This window comes from Myotis daubentonii, chromosome 7, assembly GCF_963259705.1.
Source record: "Myotis daubentonii chromosome 7, mMyoDau2.1, whole genome shotgun sequence".
In the NCBI taxonomy this organism is placed as follows: Eukaryota; Metazoa; Chordata; class Mammalia; order Chiroptera; family Vespertilionidae; genus Myotis; species Myotis daubentonii.
Window position 1 is genome coordinate 45,191,143 of NC_081846.1, and position 7,723 is coordinate 45,198,865.

General features: G+C 40.4%; 1 long non-coding RNA gene across 1 annotated transcript; it reads left to right on the top strand.

Annotated features, from left to right (window-relative positions):
* Window positions 1–434: 434 nt before the first annotated feature.
* On the top strand, window positions 435–6,491 carry LOC132237969 (uncharacterized). The gene is made up of 3 exons (XR_009453702.1): window positions 435–478; window positions 4,615–4,700; window positions 5,660–6,491. It is a non-coding gene; the product is annotated as an uncharacterized LOC132237969 (long non-coding RNA).
* The last annotated feature ends 1,232 nt before the right edge of the window (window positions 6,492–7,723 follow it).

Below are 7,723 nucleotides of genomic sequence, written 5' to 3' on the forward strand. Positions count from 1 at the left end.
AGAGATTTATGGTCTCTGGGCAGTCTTGTCATAGCTTAAGTAAAAAGCTAGCTAAAAAGAAAGCTGAAACTTCCTTACAAATGGAAGTGGCCAATTAGCTGGGGTGAAAAGGAAATGTCTAAGTGCTTATTTCACTAACTTATCATTTTCAAGCCGTTATCAGGACAAGCAGAACTTTCTCCAGCCTGATTTTGATGAATGGGAGTCGTCATTGTAATTACTTGGCTTTATGTGGGCTGAACGGACACTTGAGGGTTTGCATCAGCATCAGTTAGAACCAGCATCTGCTAGAACATATCAAGACCAACTCTAAATCCATTCCCTTATTTGGGGCCCCTCCTGTCCTGACTTTCCAAACTTGTTGGAACCGTGCTGTCAATAAAAATGTCACTAGCAGGAAAGAACGTCTCACAAAGACTTCAGTGTTGCCTCATTTGTGAAGGAAGTTGCCAAACACCTTGGAAAAGACAGCTGCCAGGTACTGCATTTCTTACAACAAATGAAAGCTCTCCTTGGGGGCATTTTCCACTAACTGCCTTTTGCCTCATCCAAGACCTGCCAAGGAAGCTCATATGCAGGCAATAACTCACTCTTGTCTGGCTTTGTGTTCTTGTCTCTAGGACTGAAGGGAGTAATCAGCTTGAATCTTAGAGAACTTCCCAGTTAATACCAAGAGCAATCAACCAATTCAAACTGTTGGTAAAGGAAAGGAAGAGTGGTGGTTAGCTTTCTTCCCTCATGCCTTGGATTAAACTCCATTTTTATTTGCCTAATGAAAACTTAGATTCCGTGCCCCCAATCTGTGCATTCATTTTTGAAATCTTTTTCCTTCACTCAGTATCTCTTCCCATTATGTCGTTTTTCAGGGTCTAGAACTGAACCAAATCTGTGAACCATTCAATAAACACTTATTGGATACTGATTAGGTGCAAGTCACTGAGCAGGATTAAAGATGGCTGCAAATGCTTCTACATACCTTCTATTGAGGAGTGGGATTTTTGCCCCTCCCTTGAGTCTGGGCAGACTTTGGGACTGCTTTGACTAGTAGAATATAGCGGAAATATTGCTGTGCCAGCTTCAGGGCCCTGGCCTCAAGAAAGTGGCAATTTTCACTTTCTGTCTCTCTGGGAGCTCTGAGTTGCCATGAGGGAAGTTCTACCGCGATGAGGTTGCCATTCTGGAGAGACCACAAGTAGGCACTCTGGTCCCCAGTCCCAGCTGAACCCGGGTTCCAGACCTGAGAGTGAAGTTGTTTTGAACATTTCAGACAAACCCACTTGACAGCTGCATACAGCACTACGTGAAGAGAAGGCTCACCTACCTGAGCCCAGCCCGAATGTCCAACTCACAAAAGCATAAGCTATAGTGATTGTTATTTTAAGCCAACCAACAACCCAATGTTGGAATGAATGTTTTGCTAAAAATTGAACTCTAAGTCTGCTTTGAAACACAAGTGACAAATAATGAGCTAATGTGGGTAGAGAGCTGGCACATAGTAAACACTCAGCGAGAGGGAGGTTTTGTAAGTATTACTGTAATATCCCAGCTATTCTCCTTGTTCTTAGCTTTCCCTCCTTGGCTTCATGTTCCACATCACTGCCAGAATCAACTTCCCAAAGCACAGTCATATGTTTAACATGGCATGGCAGGTACTGCTAGTTGTCACTCCAATAACAAATCCTGTCTCCTTCCTCAGTAATAGAACCTTTGAATATTCCTTGGGTATATGGAGGCATGGACTAAAGACTACATTTCCAAGCCTCCCATGCAGCTGGGTGGGGCCATACAACTAAGTTTTGGCCACTGATAGGTAAGCAGAAGTGGTTGTGTTACTTCCAGGAAGTATCCATCCAGGGAGTGCCATGCTCTTATCCTTTGTGCTGCCTGGAGATGAATATGTTGCCTGGAGCCCATCCACCATCTTGGAGTAGGCTAGAAGGATCACATCCTTAGGGCGGCAGGAATAAAGCTGAAAGGACTGTGGGATCCTGACTCATCTGCGAAACTGCATTAGCAGCCTGGATTCTCATCTCTAGATTTTCACATGGAAGAAAAAAGCCTAGTAGACTTACACTCCTCTTTTTAAATTTTTGTCAAACGTAGCTTTACCTAATTTGAACCAAAACATCTACTACACATTTGGTGCAGATTATATAGGTGAATAGAATGAGGCTTCTGTTCTTCTGGAGTTCAGTCTTTAAGGGAAGATATGAATGAACGGAGTAATAAAGGGCTATAGAATAGGTGGAACAAATATTTATTTCACACTTTCCATGTACCGGAGGCACCTTTTCATTCATCATCTCACCTTGTCTTCACAATGGTCCTGTAAAATAATGACTGATGATCCATTCTAAAGAAGAGGAAGGCTCAGAAAGTGTAGGTCTTCTGCTTAGGGTCATGCTAGTAAGAGGGGAGCTCCAAGTCTTCACCCTTCTCTCTGGCTCTAGTCCTTCACTATTTCTGCCACATCAAATTGAAATAAGGAGGATATTACTGAGGCTCAATCAGTGAGGTGACTTTTACACTGGACTTTGAGGAAAGTGCGTAGATATTTGAAAGACACAGACGGGAAAGGGAATTCCAGAAGGAAAGGACGAACAAGCAGAAGTGTTGTAGCACAGACATGATGTGCTGGGAACATGGCAAATCCTACGGGCCTGCTGGGAAACTGGGTGAGGTCTGATGGCGACATGCTCTGAACGTGAACTTTCTCTGCTTCTGTACCATGCCTTCCGCCTTTCTCATATTCTTGTGCGTGCTGTGATTTTTTTCTCCTGTATACAATGAAGATTGTACTAGCTCCCTTACCAATCAGGACACTTAAAGCTAGCTACTATAACACTCTCCAACTCCGGGTTGTTTAATACAATAAAGGTTTATTTTCTGCTCTTGCAAAGCCGCTAGCAGTCATTGGGGGTCAACGGGGGCTTGTCCTAAGAGGGGGATTCTGGTATAAGCAGTGACTCAAGTTACCTTTGAGTGTGCTTCACTTGTGGCACCACAATATTCTGAGGCCTCCTTGGAGTTCTTGTTGGACTCTTTGCACTCAGCTGGCTGGCAAGTGATGAGAAGTGTGGAGGACTCTGGCATTTCATGACCAGGCCGGAAAGTGGCACCGTTCACTTCTGTTCACATCCCATTGACCAGACTGAGTAACATGGTTCCAACCCAACTGTAAGGAAGAAGGAAATGGGATTAGCAGTCTCCAGCTGGTCTCAGTCACACTGCTCGAACTCCTTCATGGAGGTGAGGTAGGGGTTTAACGAGATAATATGTATGAAAGTACTCTATAAAACTCTGGGTGTATACTGTACATCAGGTTAGATTCCTTCATGTTCACATGTCCAAATCCTACCTATTTTCACATGTCGCCTTCTCCATGAAGCCATTTTGCACTCCACTCTGTTTCTCTCTTTCCACACCTCACTAGGTGACTATCTGTCTTCTAACCCTTCATTGCATGATTTGAACCTTTTAATTTGCTTTATACGTCTTTATCTCTTAAAAGGTCTGGCATAGTGTCTTGCATATACAGGATGGGGCAAAATAGATTTATAGTTGTGAGTATGCAAAACACAGAGTTTATTATTATATTCTTATCAATTAATTACTATATTATTTTCCATAAGAACAACTGTAAACATACTTTTGCCCCACACTGTACAGTGTGCGAGTTTTGATAAATGATTGATACATTAGAATAAAAAGGGCAATAAAAAAGATTCAACCTCTAGGGTAACCAGTGGCATATTTTCCCCAAACATACTTGAGTCTCTCATTACTTTTTCCTCCCAATTTGCTTTATAAGGATGACTATAATGTTGAACCAAGCATGAAAATGGAAACCCAAAACTATACAAATTGATCATAAACACTGGTTGGTTTATTATGTACCCGGCCAAGAGAGAAAGTAGGGACTGTAATGCAGTGACACCCGCCCATGGTCACCACTGGACAGGCACCTCTCATTTGTCTTTCTCACAATATCAATCTCCTGGCTGCTCGAGGGCCTGGGAAGGAGAGTCTGGGTTGCTTTTGGTAAAGACATCCTAAGGGGCTTTGGGAATACTGGTAACTGGGTTCTCTTGCCGACCTTGATGGAGCTTCTGGGTGGCAAGGAGATGATGCTGTCAGAGGAAAGCATTTCCTTTTCTACTTACCACTCTTTTAGGGTCAATTCTGGTGTTTATGAATGTTCATGGTGAAAAGTGATTTACTTCCCACTATACAGACTTAATTGCATATTTTGGTCTTAAGAAATCCAACATAGTTTCTGGTGTACTCATTTTATTCTATTTTCACATGAAAGATAAATTAAGTAAAACATTTTTCACTTTCAAAAAATCACTTTACTAGTTGATTTACATACAATCCTTTAAATAACAAAATCATCTATTGTACTTAGAGTGTGATTCCCTTTGCAAATACTCAGTTCACAATACAGCATTTTGAAAGCTCTTGTATCACATAAACTCGTGCACTTACTTGGGGTAAAGACTGGTTGGGCTTTGGAAGGTAGCCAGTCTGACTTCTAGCCCACCTCTAATTCTTCCTATTTCTAAATAAAATCATTGGCCCCACTTACTCCTTTCAATTTTATTTTCCCTTTAGGTAAGCGCATGGCTCAGATGAATGTGCTAAAAAAAAAATGCACTAGGAAATCCTGACCAGGGTGCAATCAGTCACTGTTAATGCTCGTAAGTATCAAAACTACTTGAAGAAATACAGCTACTTATAAACGGGCAATAAAGTTGAATTCATGAAGCAGTTCCTTCTCCATGGTCAATTTCTTGGTGCTGAAGAACCAGAATTGCATGCAGACTATGAGTGTCAGAGCTCCACAGCACAGTTAGCACACTTTAGAGAACAGGTATTGAATTTTAGCTGAGTCTAGCATCATCTTTTTCAATTCCAAGGACAGCTTGTTAAATCATAAAATATTTTGAAATATAAAGCTCTTCTCTTTGAGAGATCTTTTTTTTTTTCCTCTTTAAGATCAATATCTATGACATACTATGTGAAGGATTTGGCAACTTTAAAAACCAGAAGATATTTAGTGGCTAGCTTCAAGTTGATATTCAACCTTTTAAAAATCAATGATGAAAGTTATAAAACATACTATTTGATGTTTAGGGAGCATTAGCTTAACCATGTAACCTGCAGATTGAGTAATTAGAATCTGGTTGATATGGAAATGAAAATAACACAAATCATTTGATGAAACCATCCTCATAGAATTCCAATTTAACTCAAATAATAAGTATTTGAATGGATCTCTTGTGTGCATATTTTTAGTTTCTTATTCTCTAAGTTATAAGAGAGTTGCTTTCATGCATGTGAAATGCAATTCTCTTCTTGTAAAAACTTGACACAATGCTTATCCATTTGATTTGATTGCATTTGTGTGTTCATTAATATAATTGAAACATGTGGCTTCCCCCAAGATTTACAGACATATCCCTAATTAACTGTTGGCATTTTCTCACATTACATGCTAGTATAACTGAGTGAGGCCAATTTCTTCATGAAATAGGAAAAAAGTGAGCAGAGGAGGGGAAGAAGGTTCTGCCCGTTCAGTACTGATTGGGGGCCTATTGGCAGCTGGATGGCACCAGGCAATGGCCCTTGAAATCTCTATTTTTCTCTTGTATTTAAGCGTCCAGAAGAGATTTGTAAGACTCAAGAGATATGGACTCAAGAAAGAGGGATCCTCCAAGAGGTAGTAGATATCACTCTACTGGACCCAAAACTACAAATCGAAGGAAACTCTTGGTGTCCTAAGTATGTTCTGTGTATTTCCTGGGTGTTTTCTTTTAAAAATGTGTTTTTACTAGTTTTGATTTTAGAGAGAGGAAAGGACACAGAGAGAGGAATAGAAACATCAATGCTGAGAGAGAATCATTGATTGGCTGCCTTCTGCACGCCCCTACTGGGGATCAAACCCAAAACTCGGCAAGTGCCCTGACTGGGAATCCAACCATGATCTCCTGATTCATGAGTTGATGCTCAACCATTGAGCCACACTAGCAGGGCACCTGGGTGTTTTTATAGATTCATAGTAGTGATGTAGTAGAAAGGTCTAAGAACTTGGAAGGAGAAAACAGAGGTTCCAGTCCTTCTGTGGCCACTTTTAAGTGCTGTGATCTTACATGAGTCAGTGAATGTGAGTGTATTTCTTCATAGAGCCATGGTAGGGGTTTAAATGCAATAATTATGCACTTAATCAGTCCAAGTTTGCTGAATCAGTACATGACTTTTTGGGGGGTGGGAGACATAAAAGGTAGAAAATGAAATGTATGAAGGAGGTGGTGAATAAAATAGATAAAGTAGATTTAAGTAGAGCTAACTTTTCAAATAAAATAAAATGTGTAAAGTCCTACTTTTTTGTCATTTACAGATTAATATGAGGATATCTGACTAAAATAAATTTAAGAACGCCCTACTTTTATTTTTGCTTCTTTCATATTATACTTGTTTTTTCATACCATAGAACTAGATTGGTTATATTAATGAAACGGGTAAGACAAATTCATAGCAGTCAGGAAAATTTTCATTTTAAAAATGCCAGCTTTTATTTTAATGGCATCAAATGAAAAGAATGTGGTTGACAAATTAGGTAGGCACCCATTTCTCATAATGGCTCTAATCCAGGGTCTTCACTGTGACCCCAGAATTAGGAGAAGAGGGGATCTGATCTATAAACTCCTGAGAATTCGGCCTCCTCCAAGTGCCTGCACCCAGGCATCTCCTATCAGTGATGGCGAACCTTTTGAGCTCGGCGTGTCAGCATTTTGAAAAACCCTAACTTAACTCTGGTGCCGTGTCACATATAGAAATTTTTTGATATTTGCAACCATAGTAAAATAAAGACTTACATTTTTGATATTTATTTTATATATTCAAATGCCATTTAACAAAGAAAAATCAACCAAAAAAATGAGTTCGTGTGTCACCTCTGACACGCGTGTCATAGGTTCGCCATCACTGAACTAGGTGGTCTGACACTGGGCATGGGGATAGCCCTGCTCAGACTCTGCAGAGGGCCATACTGCTAAGAAGCCGGACTGACATGATAAACAGGATACTCAGCTTCCAGGTCTGAAACCTCGGAGTGTGGGTCACTTCACCACAGGGTTTTCTTGAGAAAAATGTGTTTGCTTTCACGTTATATTTACATGACTAAAGGGCCATTAAAATGGTTCCTCTTGATTAAATGGAGAGGCTTCCCTAAAAACAAATTCCATTTTCTTCTCCTGAATGCAAAAACTGCCTGTCGCCCACAAAATAGCAGATTACTACTTTAAAAGAAATGAAGGCACCCAGTTGTGATCCGATTAGGGCCACCTGATTAGTGACTGTGACCCATTCTCACATCATAATCAGGGCTGCTTTGACTCCCTGGAAAACTCGGAGTTCTCATCCTAGTCGGAAGTGATCCTGCCCTCAAAATGCATCTATATCACAGGAGATCTCTCTCTTGTAAAGTTGCCTCACATTTTGAAACTATTTTTACTCTTTGATATATAGAAGAAGAGGAAGTATGATACAAAAATGAAAACATTGAGAAAAGCCATTCCTATGAAAAATAAAGAGCCATATCTTAGTCAATGCAGTTGGCTATGAAAACAAGTGGGCTAGCCTGCGACTTCCAATTGTTGCATTTGCCTGGGAGTGCAATTTTGAAGGGCAGGGAGAATATTTGAAGGAAGTGAAGAGAGCT